The sequence below is a fragment of the Somniosus microcephalus genome, chromosome 19, assembly GCF_052327205.1.
Source record: "Somniosus microcephalus isolate GS21.2 chromosome 19, FLI_Smic_1.0, whole genome shotgun sequence".
NCBI lineage: Eukaryota > Metazoa > Chordata > Chondrichthyes > Squaliformes > Somniosidae > Somniosus > Somniosus microcephalus.
The window spans coordinates 52,752,158-52,768,696 of record NC_141005.1 but is presented as its reverse complement, the minus strand read 5'-3'; the positions used below and the strand labels follow the sequence as shown (position 1 = coordinate 52,768,696).

Below are 16,539 nucleotides of genomic sequence, written 5' to 3'. Positions count from 1 at the left end.
AATTCGGTATCGCCCCGTTTGGGGCACAATTTTTCGGCCGGGCGCAAAGTTTAATGCCTGGCGCTAGTTATCGTCTCCGACTGCAAACTTGGCTTCTATCGCCCCTGGAGGTGATTGGAGCGCTAAAACAGGCGCTACTCACCTCTCTTAAGGTGCTAATGCGGAGGAGCAAGGCGCTACCTCAGAGCGCTGGCAAAGCTCATGTGATGTCAGTCAGCAATGGAACACAGACACACTGGCGCCGGCCAGTTCTTAAAGGGGAGGGTCGATCTTGCACTCCATCCACACCCTGCTCATTGCAGCCTTGAATCTCGGCTTGGAGAGACCTGTACATCAAATCTGCTGGAAAGAACAATGGAGAGACCCAGGGAAAGAGCTCAGAATGCAGCCCCCATAGTCTCTTCTAAATCGATGCAAGGAAGGTCAAATCAAAATGAACCTGCAAAGTGCTGCTCAGTACCGAAAACTCCTTCACACAGCGTTGAATCTCTCCAGAAGTCTCTCTCTCTCTCAGAATTTGTGGTGCAAAAATATCACCGAAAAAAAGGCAGGAAGCAGTCGCCTTTAAATAGAGCTCCTACAGTCCCTTCCCGACTGCAAAACGCTCCCCTCAACCTGTCATTGCTAACGGCAGGTAGTAAGGCAGGGGGCGAAACTCAACATCCAGTCCGGGGCGTTGCACGCTCGACTGACATCACGGTCTGCGGGCGCAGGAGATCGTGGCAGTAGTGTTTAGCGCCGCCGCAAAATGTCTGGTCAATTTCGCGAGCGGCGCAAACATCACCGCGCCCGGGCGCCAGTTGCTTTGCGCCCCATTAGTGCCCTAACGGGAGGCGCAAAGCAACCCAATTTTTCCCCCTATATATTGTGGCTGGAATGCTTCTAAGGAAGCATCCAGCATTAGAATTGGTCAGGCAATCATATATCTTAGTGGTGCCATCTGGTCTGCTGTCCAGCTTGCTTTGAGAATGGGAGCCTCCTCATGCAGTAATCCTTTGCCAAAGCAAGGTATCTGTCTGTAGATGCGGGTGTGAGGGTCCCAGCGGGTGGGCACAGAACGGCTCTACTGCAGCCTGATTGGCTTTGCATCCCTCTGTTGATTGTTCTCTTCTTCCTCCAAAAAGCTCAGATAAAGGGGGTTCCCTCTAGAAAACGTAATGGTGCTGGTGACAAAACAAAATTGCACCAATACCTGCAAGGCACGTCGGGAGTTTAGTGGATGGGTGCAGCTGCAACAACACTCAAGAAGTACAACACCATCCACGACAATGTAGTTCGCTTGATTGGTAGCCCATCCATCACCTTAAACATCCATTCCCTCCACCACCGGCGCACCATGGCTGCAGTGTGTACCATCTATAGGATGCACTGCAGCAACTCGCCAAGACTTCTTCGACAGCACCTCCCAAACCCCAGACCTCTACCACCTAGAAGGGCAAGGGTAGCAGATGCATTGGAACTCCACCACCTCCAAGTTCCCCTCCAAGTCACACACCATCCTGACGTGGAAATATATCGCCGTTCCTTCATCGTCGCTGGGTCAAAATCCAGGAACTCCCTCCCTAACAGCACTGTGGGAGTACCTTCACCTCACAGACTGCAGCAGTTCAAGAAGGCAGCTCACCACCACCTTCTCAAAGGCAATTAGGGATGGGCAATAAATGCTGGCCTTCCAAACGACGCCCACATCCCATGAATGAATAAAAAATACTAAAAAGTGGAAAAAGAACAAAAAGAAAATGGAGAAAATTGGTCAGGAAATATTTTAAGAATGCTTAACTGAGTTTTCTTGTGTCCTTTAAATGAACTTCCATATATGGACTATCCCCTAGTGTTGATTGAGTGTTCTGCATGCACTATCGTAAATTTGCATGCAGGACGATGGGCGGGGCTGATTTTAATATACAAATGGAGCTCCCACCTGTTTCAGGCAGACATTACTAATACCAGCGTTCTCTGTCTCCACAAATGTGCACGTGATGTAAAGCGGACGGAGATCCAGAGTAACTATCTCTGCCCCATCTTCCCAATCTGGTTCGCCTGATTTATTCCCCAAAATCGATCGAATCTGATCAAAACATTTACTGCAACATCTCATCTTCTCATGAGAATACTGCCAGAGTTTCTTCAAACTTGTGTTTGATATTAAATCTATTTATCTTACGTACAATCAAAGCACTTTTTTTTTACAGCATTCAAACTTAAAATTATAATGAAATATCATTGCTGAGACTGTAAAAGAGACTAGGGCCCAGAAATTGGGTTCTGGTCTTGCCAGGGCTGTAGCGCCAGAAAGTTTGCGCCAGCGGTAATGCGGCAGCGCCTGACGAAAATTCGGGTGCGCCGGGCCCAGACGGCGGCGGGCGCTAAAACCCTCCTTTAGCGCCTCAAAACGGGCGTGAACGTGGGTTTCCCGGCGCTAATCCCCCGCTGCGGCACCCGATGCGGTGCGGCAGGCGGGGGAACTGCAGGCCTCCTCCTCCTGTTAAGGAGGAGCTGCTTGCAGCCGACAACTGTCCGGCGGATTGACCCGACATCTGAGCCCGGCACCTCGGGGAAGTGCCGGGCTCGCATGAGACACTGATCAGGGCCGCGGGGGGGGAATGCAGGAGTCCGGGAAGGGAGGTGCGGGCAGGCGGCCGCCGGGAACGCGGCCGGCCGCCGCTCCACCTTTATGCGCCGGCGCACACTGGGGGAAGACTCTGTTGCCAGAGTCTTAGTTGCGCCTGCCACGGGCGAGGCGGGCGCAACTGAATTTCGGCTTGGGGCCGGGTTACCACGGCAACCGGGACGCTGCGCACACCGATGACGTCATCGGTGCCGGCGCAGCGCTACCGGCCTACCGCCGCGGTAGGGCCCCAGGCAATTTAGGAACCGGCGCCAATTGCAGCGCTAGGCCCTCCAGCGCCGCAAAATCGGCGCTAAGGGCACTGAATTTCTAGGCCTATTATTTTTGTCAGTTACCCAGGGGAATAAGTCCTCATAAAGTTAATCTAGTAAACGTTTGGGCCTTTATGCTCCTTGTAGTTTTATGAACATATACACCATCTAAATCAAACAGCACCCCACTGAACTGCTTGCTCAGATCATTAGTTTCAATAAAATCTTTAATAATTGCCATATGATGCTGCAATGAATCTGAATATAATTATAAGTTCCAGTGCAGTAACTTGTATCACTCCGTTACACAGAAAATTAATGACAGCACCCTGCACATGATTAACATGTCTGCGTGCTTGACTATACTAACGAGGTTCAAAAGTATGTATCATTCAAAAAAAACCTAGCTTCAGATTTTGCCTATGCATTAAAATAAGATCCTGATCATGAACCAATGTTTATATCAATTAGGTCAATTTTAACTCCTCCCACCTGGCAGAAACCAGTTAAAATGGAACGGGGGGAACCTTACCGTCTCCCTTCCCCCCCAATCTGGTCGACTGCAATTTTAAAGTGGCGGGGCGCTCTTTAAATATGCAGATTGAGCTCTTGTGATGGGGCCCAATCTGCTATTTTAGCCTAAGGTCCGAGCGGGGGAGCAGTGGTTTCTAATTTTTTTTTACAGGTTTGCCTGTGGGAAACCTTTGGCCTCCCCTATCTCAGGGATCCTCCTCCTCCCTCCCCTGACCGGGATTCCCCTACAGGAGCACTTAACTTGTGCCGGGAACCGTTGCCCTGGAAATAGCCTCCTGTCACCCGATTTTAACGGCTGAACAGCTGCTTCCCACCGACTTCCTGGCCGGGAAGTCGGCAAGCGGCATGTTAATGAGGCCTGGCTGTTACAAATCGGCCAACCCTGCCCATTGCTGCTCCCGGACAGGCACACATGGCTGGCTTTGTTGCGTTCCTGCCCGGGAGTTAAAATCGAGCCCACTGTGGCACAATTACACTTCACTGAAGTTACACTGGGGTTAGATTTTCAACTTGCCGCCTGGGCACGGAAACAAAAATCAAGCAGCTTCTATAACAGGCGGCTGATCCGCATAGTCACATTTACGCCCGGGCGGCCCCTTACAAAGCTACCCAGTGGGGTCCAGGTCTGGTTGCTGGGGTGAAAGCCACCCACAACATGCTAGGAAATGATGCAGAAATGTAGTCATGCAAGATTGCCTGTAACCAACTATTCCAATGGTCTCTCAGGTTTCACATGAATGAACAGGAACACAGTTACCAAATCTAACAAGCAGGTTCAGAGAGCTACCATCCTGTGCAATGAGCCAATCCTTGCAATTGTTAGCCCAGAACCAGGCCACTGCTGCTCTAGAAGCTTTGGGAAACCCAAATAATGGATTAAAGTAACATGATGAAACAGTCTTCACCACTGATGATTGTTGTACCATTTCCAATATTCTGGATAAGACAACATTAAAATAAAAAGTCCCTCCTCCTGACCTATGAAAGTTTAATCTGAAGAGCTCCAAAATTCACACTAGAATGCCTTCTGCTTACATGAAATGTTGATTCAATCACTAAAAATCAGTCACACCTGCTTCCAAGCCTACAGCATGATATCTACACAATGGGCAGGATTTACATTGGGCCGTGGAGGCGGGATTGGAGGCGTGTGGGGGGTTAAAATCTCAAAATCGGGGGGCACGAATCCATCCCACCCCAACCCGCCTCCATGCCAGTTTCAAAGGAGGCGGATACCCAACCCGCACTGGGACCCGCCTCCCTGAGGCGGGAAGGGATTAGTGCCAATTAACTGCCTGTTAACAGGTAGTTAACAGGCAGTTTTTAGCCTAATCCCTATTTTTATTGCTGAAGTGTGGGATTCCCGACGGCTCCAAACCACGCCAAGTTAGCGAGGTGGGCCGTCGGGCTGAAGGGCTTGGAGGGGTCGAGATGTCCAGTGTTCAGGTGAGTGATGGGTGCATGAGTCAGAGGTAAGTGTGTTTGGTGTGTGTAAAGTGTTTAAAGAAGTTTTACTTACATTTACTTACCTTTACAGCCTTCCTTCCTTCAGGTCTCGAGAGTCCCTCATCTCACCGGCACAGAAAGCAGAATGGCCGCGAGCTGTCAAAAGTTGCAGCATTCAGCTTTCTGTTCTGGAGAGATCTCTAAATCAGCCTGAGAGGAAGGAATTAACTTGGAGTACAGATTGTCAGTGTTTGACAGCTTCAAACAACTGTCAAACACTGATACTTCATCTGTCAAAAGCTTTTGACAGATGAAATGTCAATCTGTGACATTACCTGTTGCCGGGTGGCCCTTAATTGGCATGCTGAGCCCGCTAGGCGGGCTCAACAAGGTCAATCAAGTGAAAATCGCGTGGGTTGGCCACAACTCGATGGAGGCGGGACTACAACTCCGAAAGTTGTAGTCCCGCCTCCTACACACCTCCTCAATGAAAGTCCAGCCCAATGTTTCAGTAAAGTTGACCCTCTTCTGAGGAATAAAAAGGACAGAATGTGCAAAGAATTAAAACGTTATGATGCAGTGCAAAGATGTCATTCAAAACCTGAGAGTGATGGGCACTATCACAGGCAATGTAGAGAAAGCTAAGCCTTGCCTCTGTTTTATGCCATACCAATGACAATTTGTTGAATGTTTTATTCTGAGGTACTACCATCCCTTGCCTGAGGATATCAATGCAAGTGAAGGAGAATATGATTGGTTCTTAGCCTTGAGTGTAAGATTCAACAGATTGTAAATATTTTCCATTGTTAGTCTGTAAGACTGCAATGTGCAAACATAATTAGGATCATGCCCGCAATTCAAATTAGCATCTTCAGTAGAGGGCGAGAGATGTTAGTCTTAGGGAATAGGATATGTTCAGATATAGCACAATATGCCTCAATATTAACTTCAGAACAGTTTCTCCTAGTACACCAGCATGACATTTTCCCCATTTCCCACTGATGGCCTCTCTGTGTGAGAATGCCAATTTATGGGCAATTTTGTGCTGTGGGACCAGTTCTACTAGGAACTGGGTTGTCCGCCCAAGCTTATCTCACGCAGGACTTTTAAAACTGGCTGAGAAAGGAGACAGTCAGCCCATCGTTCTGGGTTGGCTTCAATTCCAGGTCTGAGAGTTGAAAGGTGTTGAAGTCATTGCACTACCAAGTCCCCTGGATATAATGTTTACGAACTCTTTACAAAGGTCAGAAAAAAATGACTGCATTAAATCAATAACATAAATCAAGTCTAATATGGAGTTACAGATTAAATGCAAGTTGAATACATGCATAGATTTATGAGTGAAAAAAAGACAGTTAGGAAACATGTACAAAAATTTTGAGAATTTGTACATTATAGTTTAAAACATTCCTGCCAATAAGGGCTAAAGTCCACAATCCTGTACAAGTTCCATTTTTACTGACAGTACGTGTAATGAACCTTGTCAATTCTTAGAGGTTAACAGCCCTTCACGAGAGAAAACAAATGTGGCTTACTAAACATTTTGTCCTAGAGTTCTGATCCTTTTTGACCAAGAGATTGTGCCCTGCACCTAACCTCCTATGACCTTATGTGTGGGGGTGAGTGGCTCCAAGGAGAGAAAGGTGCAGAGAGCTACACCAGTTAGGAAGCTATGAGTTTGTGTCTAAGGGCAGGATTTTGTCAATGGGGGCGCGTTGGAGGCGGGACTGCTGCTTGTTGGGTTTTAGTTCCGCCTCTATCGACTTGTGGCCAGCCCACGCTATTTTCCCTTGATTCAACTTGTTAAGCCCGCCCACCGGCTTAGCAGGCCAATTAAGGGGAAGCCGGTTACAGAGAATGTCAGCGTATGACGTTTCATCTGTCAAACATTTTTGACAGATGAATTGTCATCGTTTGACAGCTCTGTTAAGCTATCAAACACTGACATTCTCTGTTGTTTGATGAGTTCTTGAATTCAAGACTCATCAAACCTCTTTTGTGAGCAGAAATTAGATGGTTGTTGCATCGGAGAATGCAGCAGCCATCTGTCAAATCTGCCGGTGAGATGTGAGACTCTCCGGTTCCCCAACTTTCAAGCCTGCAGGAAGAAACAAAGGAAAGTAAACATTTTCTATCACTTTTCGTTCACCTCACATACTTACCTCTTCACACTTACACCCATCACTTACCTCCACACCGCACTTTTGGACCCCTCCGACCCCCGCAGACCCACTGCTCGCCTCGCTGACCCTGGCAGGGTTTCCCAACGTTGGGAAGCCCGCACCTCTGATAGAAAAATGGGGATAACCCTCTTAACTGCCTGTTAACTACCTGTTAACAGGCAGTTAAGTGGCTGTAATCCACTTCCCGCCTCCAGGAGACGGGACCCGGCGTAGGTCAGCTACCCGCCTCGTGGGAAGATGGTACAGAGGCGGGTTGGGGGGCGGGATGGGTACCCGCCCCCAGATTCTGCCATTTTCCCGGTAGTCCTGCCTCCAAACCCGCCTCCCCAGTGCTGGCAAACTCCAGCCCTTAGTGTCTGCATGTAAAATTGTTTTACTCAGTTTATGGATGTTAAAACCCTTTGCTTAAAATACATGGATTTTAACAATTCAATTAAAAACTCAGCCTTTTGTAAGCATGGTTGCTTGCTCTTAGTAAAGATGGTTTAGTTCAAAACAAATGACTGCCTGTGAAGCTCACTCTAGCTTCATTATATTCAGAGAATATAAAAACTAATGAGGCTAAAAATCATTCTGCCTGTCTTTACATAGGGCTGCCCAAGCCTTTTGTCTCCTCGCTGTCTTCAGGTATTTATTTTCCAAAACCATTTTATCTTTCCTTACTCTCACACCATTTTGTTGCTAATAAGGTGAGGATTAGTACTGCTCCCGCTTTAAATGATCTGATTGCAATACTAGTGAATTGTGAACATCAAGAAATAGTCAACAGTTTCATGCAAAACACGTCAGATTTAGCAGAATGTCTTCAGTGCTGGTAAATTAATTTCAACTATTAGATCTCCCATGGCATAGCTCATAGGTAGTTTGGGGCAGGGAGTGAGCATTCCATGTATGTTACTTGTGATGAATTGACATTGCTGCTTTGTTTCTTATCAAATTGTCTCTCAATCAAGGTCTTACTGTTGTCTCTCAAGGGCTTTGATTAAGTGCTGGGGCAAGGGTGAGGACTGGGAGCACTTGTGGGCAGGCCTGAGAGACTGAAGATAGACTGGTTCTACTGGTAATATTGGCCCAGAAATTCGGGTCTCCACGGGCGACTACACACGGTGTACTCACCTGTAGGCCCAATGGAAGTGCCGGTTTCCTGCACGCACTGCGCATGCCCGATAAAACCGGCACTTCCGTTCTCCTGAACAAAGAGGTTCAGAGGTCGAATGCGTGCGCGGGGGAGGCTGCGCGTGCGCATCGAACTTCGTTTTTTTTTACAGGTTTTCCCGGGAAGGTAAGTCTGCAGAAGTTAGAAATGTAAAAAGCAGGCATAAGGCCTGCTTTTTACAAGGTAAGTGGTGAATTAATTAAAATTAAAACATTTTTTCCACAGGTTTATTATTTTTAAATACTTTAAAGCAAGGTAAGTTTATTTTTAGCCCCGTTAGAAAATAAAATTATTTTTTTCAAAAATTTAAATTATTGTTTAAAATAGTTATTTCATGTAATTTATAGTTTATTTAAAAAATGTGATTTAAAAATTTTTTTATTTGAAGATATAGTGCTATTTTGTAAGAAGAAGGGGCCCGTAGTATTTCTAAGTTTGTCAGCACTTCCTGTCAGACTTATGAATGGAGCATTCCCTGCTCTGATTGGCTCCCCGTGGCCCACGGGACGCATCAAACTAACTGCGCCCCTGGGATACGCAAGCACTGTGCGCCAGCAGCTGGACCAAGCCCCGGATCGCAATTCCATGGGGGCCCACAGCTCAACGGCCGACGCGCAAGGTAAGTGCAGATCGGAGGCTTGCACCCGCGGGAAGCCCCCGACCTGAATTTCTGGGCCATTATTTATGGAGACTTTTGTGCTTTCTAGAGGAAGGACATTTAGGGGGTGATTTTCATTCAGAAGTCGGGAAGGAGGCGGGACTACAACTTTCGGGGTTGTAGTCCTGCCTCCATCGAGATGCGGCCAATCCACGTGATTTTAACTTGATTGACCTTGTTGAGCCCGCCCAGCGGGCTCAGCAGGCCAATTAAGGGCCACCCGAAAACAGATGACGTCACAGACTGAAATTTCATCTGTCAAGACGTTTTGACAGATGAAATATCAGTGTTTCACAGCTGTTTGAAGCTGTCAAACACTGACAGTCTTACTTCTAACCTGAGTCCTTCTACACAGACTCAGTTAGAAATCTCACCGGCACAGAAAGCTGCAGGCTGTCACTTTTGACAGTTCGCAGCCATTCTGTGCCGGTGAGATGATGGACTCCTGAAACCTAGAGGAAGGAAGGCTGAAAAGGTAAGTACAGGTCATTTAAACTTCTTTACACACTTTAGACACACCAAACACACTTACCTTTGCACTCATGCACCCATCACTCACCTGAACACCGACATCTCGAACCCACCAAGTCCTTCAACCCGACAGCCTGACTCCTCCAACTTGGCGTGATTTGGAGCCGTCGGGAATCCCACAGTTCAAGCTTTAAAATAGGGATTAGGTTAAAAACTGCCTGTTAACTACCTGTTAACAGGCAGTTAATTGGCACTAATCCCTTCCCGCCTCGGGTAGGCGGGTCCCAGTGCGGGGCGGGTACCCGCCTCCTTTGAAACTTACATGGAGGAGGGTTGGGGGCAGGGTGGTGTCGGGACCCCAGAATTCGGGACTTTAACCCCTCGCACGCCTCCAATCCCAACTCCACGGGTCAATGAAAATCGACCCCTTAGTGTTTGGTGGAGATTGTTCCGTCACTGCAGCTCATCTTACGCAGGGCCACGCGACAAAGTTTGGCTGCTCATTTATGACTCCTCCAGGGATGGAATTGGTCTTGGGGGGGTGGGGGAAAGGGGGGACGGTAGCACACAATGGGCTACAGTGAATCGGCAGCCCCGTTTTACACCCTGCCCAATTTTCTTATTCATTGCAGTCAAATGGGCTGTAAAATGGGCAGCCAATTTACTATATATCGTTTTGCACTACTCTCCTAGACTAATTTCACTGCCCTAGGTCTGTTACTATTACCTTTTCTCTGTGTTTTCTCCCTCCCAGCAAACTCTCGACATTTTGTGTTTTTTTCTATTACTTTGTTCTGCATTTCCCTTAGCCTCCCCTTTTCTTTTAATCTGTTCCAGTGCCCTGGTTACAATTTTTCTTTCTCATTTTGTGTCTGTGTTACTCCTTTCTTGTGCTTCTGTTTCTTTCCCTTCGTTTCTGTTGCTCTCAATCTTAATAACGTACACCGACCAGTGTGCAGCACCAAGGAGAGCCACTGGAGAGTACAAGTGGGAGAGTGGGGAGCCCAATGATCCTGCACTGAGCACAGAGTCAATGGAGGGATCAAGCAAGAAAATGCAGTTGGCACCAACCATATGCCTTGGTCTGCTGTACATACATGTGCGTTCTCCACATTGGACCTAAGTTGGGCAGACCCTGGCGTTGTGGTATGGCTGGATATGGTGCTGGTTCCTATCAAGAGAGGGTGTCCCCAGGGGCAAGGCTGTTGATTTTCTGTGGGCAGAGGAAAGACATCAGGGCAAATGGAACATGGGACTGAAAAAGTTCTCGGTGAGTTTGATTTTTTAAAATATGAATGGCGAGATGGGTGAGGAGCTGTCATGGCAGCTGTATGCCACAGAAATGTTTTTGGTAACATGTGACTGGCCACTATAATGATTGATTCAATGAGAACTTACACCATAGAGGGACCTCTCGGATCTGACAGGTGCCTGGTGAGATGATTCTGGGATCTAATTTGTTCCTGGTTTTGGGATCCTATCTGGATGAACAGGCAGGTTGAAGGGATAGTGGTTTTTGAGATCTGATTTGTTCAAGTTCTCAGATATGATTGGTTGAAGCAACAGTAGTCTCTGCTTCCGCAATCTGATTGATTGAAGGGAGTCTCCACCATTACAGCAGAAAACAGACATATATTCACACAGACATAAGCTTTATAATAATAGATAATATAGCTTGTCAATTACAATTCCATTATACAGTACTATGCTTTCACTTTAATGTGAAGTGATTTCCAATGCACACTGGCACTAGAGCAGTAGTATAACTTGGAAGTCAGGAAGCTATCGGCTGCCTGTATCCTAACTCGCACCAAGTCCCATTCACCCATCTCCCCTGTGCTCGCTGACCTACATTGGCTTCCAGTTAAGCAGCGCCTCGATTTCAAAATTCTCATCCTTGTTTTCAAATCCCTCCATGGCCTCGCCCCTTCCTATCTCTGTAATCTCCTTCAGCCCCACAACCCCCCCCGAGATATCTGCACTCGTCTAATTCTGCCCTCTTGAGCATCCCTGATTATAATCGCTCAACCATTGGTGGCCGTGCCTTCTGTTGCCTAGGTCCTAAGCTCTGGAATACCCTCCCTAAACCTCTTCGCCTCTCTATCTCCTTTAAAACACTCTTTAAGACCAAGGTTCTGGTCATCTGCCCTAATTTCTCCTTTTGTGGCTCAGTGTCAAAAATGTTGTCTTAAAATACTCCTGTGAAGCGCCTTGGGACGTTTTACTACGTTAAAGGCGCTATATAAATACAAGTTGTTGTTGTGGTTGTATTTGATTTCCATTTATGTCAGGAAGTGTGAAACCACCACTAGTACCCGGTGACAAAGAAGAAGAAGCGTTTTGTCTTTGTTTAGCTCAGTAGTGGTTCTTTTAATTCAGTTATGATATACAGGTTGACTATCCCTTATCCGAAAACCTTAGGACCAGCTGTGTTTCGGTTTTCGGAAATTTTTGGATTTCAGAAGGTATTATTTCAGACTGGGAAACTCTGAACATTAAATTAATTTGGTAATTAGTATTTGTATTTAATATAAATTTTAAAAGTTCAGGCTACCTCTTGTGACTGTTCCGTGTCTCATTCCCCTTCCTGCTTCTCTGTGCTGCCGCTCACAGTCTGTTTACAGCTCCCCCTGCTCCGTATCTGAATTCCTTGACTTAGCGGGGGTCTGGGGCTCGACTGCCACCGCCAGTTGTGGGAAAGCCGGATATCGGCTGACTCCTACGCTAAGCTGGCCCGCAAATCAGGTCAGAAAAGCATCGGCCGCGTCGGGTCATGTTTGGCGCCACTCGGGTTATGTCGTGTGCACGACTTACGCTCCACAAAAAAACTTTTGGTTTTCAGAGGTTTTCGGTTTTCAGAAGTGCGGATAAAGGATAGTCTACCTGTATAAGGAATTAAAAGCCAGCTGCATTCCAAATCATGTCTCCAGCCTAACCTGATACAATGTGATGAGGACCTCTGTTTGGTTGCCTCTGAGACTGTTGGCTTGAGGGAGCAGCCAAGCCGCACAGTTCTAACAAAAGCGTACCGTGTGATTAGTTCAGTTATGTACATGACACCCTTGTTGGACTTAGCTGACAGTTATTCAAATGCATGAGCTTCAATGTCTATTTGGGGAGTATTTATGAGCCTGAGTTATTCAACAATCTGGAATTTTTGTAGAGATTGGGTCGGGTCCGTTAGCTCCAGCAGTTGACAAATAAGACAAGAGTAAATATGTATACAAAAGTTAATTATAAAATATATAGTTACGATCCATTCATTACGCTCCTCATCCAAGAAAATTAACATAGTTTAACATTTGCTGGAAATACATACATTACATTGTTCTTATTTAGTTTCTTAGTTTGTCTATTGTTCAATGCCTTCATTTGACAGTTAAACCTAAAATATTGTCTGATGTGTGTGATACTTGTCAAAGACATGAGGTATATTCTATAGAGTTACATGATAGATCCAATAGTGAAAGCAAATCTAATAAAAGGTCTGCTGTTTGCTATCCATGGGCATGCTTTCATAACTTTCGCAAATAGCAGGGCCAGTGGACATACTTTTAAGGTTGCAGGGAGCTAAGAGTCACCGATGAGAGTTGTAAAAATACTGAAACTGAAATATCCAGAAAAAGGGAAGAAAGCCCCAAAAGTGCTTGGGCTTTACACTGCTTTCAGTATGATAATTTAATTGGACTTTCTGGCCAGTTTATAAGCTACATTTTCAATGTTTCAATGCGAGGAAAAAGTTGACGTTCTTGCCCTCTTAAAAATGTAATTAAAAACTGCCTGCCCGAGGAGCAAATCACCGTACGTGAATGCGCAATGCTCCTTTGCCTCTGGGCGAGAAGCAGCCGGTAGTGTAGTTCAAGTCTGCTCAGTTGCACACTCTGTTAATGCTGGTCTCAGATTAGTGTCCATGGTATAATGTACCTTAAATAAATAACAGGCCACTAGACTGACCTAAGTGATGGGACAAGTGAATTGTACATTATTTTCCATGCTTTCAATGAGGCAGCTCGAAACAAGTGGCACACGGGAAGAATTACCTTTCCGATTATATGCAAACTAATCGGGGTAATGGCTAATATATACGCACACATTTCTACAGACTAAAAACCTGATGGATGTAGCTGGGTTTGGAAATAAAATCAGATCCTCTTTCGCGTACTGCTTCTCGTGCCTCTACTCAGAGTAGTAGATATGCAGAATAAACTCTCACCTGCAGTGATTAATGCTACATTGATTAGCCACTTTAAAAAGAAGCTTGGCAGATATTTGGTTATGTAGAATGTAAATTGTTGAATTCTAAGGAAAACAGAGATTGCAGATAATCAAATATTCTACCAAGCGCTCTTGAGTCTTCTTGAGATCATGGGAATGTCATCTGTGGAAGAAAACCTGACAGGGCAGCATTTTATTAATAATGCACATTAACCTATCAGAATAATATCCTGGGGTTCCAACAGAGAATATTAATTGTATCTTCTCTTCTTAAAAATTTACCTGCAGCTATTTGCTCCGTTTGGGAGATAAAATAACTTAGGTAGAATCCGTGGGGATAATTTTAACCTAACCTGCCAGGAGAGGAAATGGATGGGTTTGGATCTGCCGCCCATTTTACTGAGAGTAAAATCAAGCAGGGTATAAAATGGGCGTCTAACCCAAGCCTGCCCAGTGGGTTAAAGAAAGAACAGGAAGAAAGACTTGCATTTATAGAGCACCGGTCATCATCTCAGGACGTCCCAAAGCGCTTTACAGGCAATGAAGTGCTTTTGAAGTGTAGTCACTGTTGTAATGTAGGAAACACGTTAGCCAATTTGACACAGCAAGATCCCACGAATAGCAATGTGATAACGACCGGATAATCTGTTTTTAATTATGTTGGTTGAGGGATAAATATTGGCCAGGCCACCTGGGAGAACTCGCCTGCTCTTGTTTGAAATAGTGCCATGGGATTTTTTTACATCCACCTGAGAGGGCAGACTTTTTGGTTTAACATGTCATCTGAAACATTCCCACAGTACTGCACTGGAGTGGTAGTCTAGATTTTGTGCTCAAGTCTCTGGAGTGGGGCTTGAACCCACAACCTTCTAACTCAGCGGAAAGAGTGCCACCAATGAGCCATGACTGACACCTAGATCGTAAGGTTATTAAAATTAGCGCCCATAACACGGGATGAAGGGCTGTTGGTAATCAGATGAACGTGACAACAGTCAAAGAAAAATGAACAGCTCCATTTCTCAGTTGTGTTCAGGGCTAGAAATTCATTATAGCCAAGAGATGGGCAGCGTTTAGACTAAAAATGGTTAAGTAGCGCCAGTTGAAAATCTTCTAGGCTGCGCGCAAAATTCGTCCTCACTCATTAAAATGATTGCAGTCATGATTCTAGTCTAAAAACTCAAGCTCATTGGTGTTACACTGAAAAAATGGCCCAATATCGGGGGCAGTCTAATTGAAAGTTATGATTGCCACAGGCTTTTTTCACTACTTAAAGGGGAGGTTCATGATGCTGCAGCACCTCATTCTCAGCATTATTGGGTGTGCAGCTACCTCACGTGCTTCTCACATGCAGTGTTCATCATGACTGAGCACTTTATGTTAAAATAGGAACAGGAGAAGGCCATTCAGCAACCATAAGAAGAAGGACAAGCAGAAGGAGCACTTATTTACAAATCCTGATGGCAGATTGCCGCCCCAGGGAGAGAACCCGGAGGTTTTCCGATGAAGCTTTGGAGGCATTGGTTTTAGCGGTGGAGAGAAGGTGGGTGGTCCTGTACCCGCCAACTGGCAGGAGGCCCTCACCACAAGTCTGCTGGACTTTGTGGAGGGGGTGGCACACCACGTCACGGGCAGCACTGTGGTCCCCAGGACCCACACCCAGTGCAGGAGAAAGTTTAACAAGCTCGCACGGGTGGTCAGGGTGAGTGAAGGCTTCAACAAATGCTACATACCACCATCTGTACCACAAGCTTCACACACTGCTCAATGCACCACACCCCCAGCACTCACCCACCAAAAATCTCTACCTAGCAACACTCACACCCTCATCTCAGACCTTGCACACAATGACAGCTGTTCAACAATGGCAGGCACAAGGGTCATTAGTTATTAGAATTCATGTGATATGTGTAATATGTTTATAGATAAATGTATTAATTGTGTTTGGAATATTTTGAGGTCTCTCTCATTTCACCTTTGTGCCCAGGAGGATGCTGTGATATTGCATGAGACAGGGATGGTATGATGGGGTTGTGCTGAGCTGTGGGGATCTGGGGTCTGATGAGTCAGTCATGGACAGCCCGTCTGGAACCCCGATTGTCTCACTACCTCCGTTCCCTCCACTGTAGATCCTGGAGGGCGAGGTCCACTGCCAGTACAGCCCTCATAACTTTTAGCAAGTGTTGTAGGTTGGAGCTTTTCAGAAATAATTATGGAATTTTGTACTTGCCACAATACTTCCTGATACCAAAGAACCTTGAAATGAATAAAGAAAACTCTTCCAGTAGCAGGAAGTAGCACACAGCAGTCAAACTTTAAAAACCTGTCAGGTCCGCGTGTTTGGTGATAATTCCTTTAAATAGCATCACTGGAGCTGGCTTCCTGCTGTTGCACGCCACTTGAAGTTGTTATTGTTTTCTCCAGCCGGTAAGTATATTGGTTGTAATGAAGTTGGGAGTTCGGACGTCAAGTGAGCGTTGCACACTCACCGACGTCACGATCTTCGTGATGGTGAGGTCCCTGGCGATCGCGTTCAGCGGCAGCACCGATATGGCGTGCAGCGCTGGAATCGGCATCAGGTAGCGTTAAAGCTCTCAACGGCGTTTTAACGCCATCTCGTGGCGCTAACGTTTGATGCAAACCACATGAATTTCTCCCCCATGTTATTTCACTCCAAATTATATTAAATAAACATTAACTGCACCTATATTATTAGAAGTTTACAGGATATGGCATTACAATAAATTCAATGACAGACATTGTGCATTTAGAATACTATGTAGAAATCATTGGGGTTGAATTTTCACGGGGTGGGGGGGATGTTCCTCTCTCGCGATGATCTGCTGTTACTTCGACGGAATATCCGCTGAAACACCTGGTCTTCCACCAAAGTTACCCACAGAAATTTACCCTTGGTCAATGAAGGATTAATTTAATGTTCTTTTGCTATTAAGCTGAATGATTAATGTTCAATAAGTTTTATGCTGCCTTTCTTTTTT

The 16,539-nt window shown here is 46.0% G+C and overlaps 1 protein-coding gene across 1 annotated transcript in view; it reads right to left on the bottom strand.

Moving 5' to 3' along the window:
* Positions 1-16,539, bottom strand: part of ksr2 (kinase suppressor of ras 2) — a 568,763-nt gene that overhangs the window by 166,846 nt on the left and 385,378 nt on the right. The window lies entirely within an intron of this gene.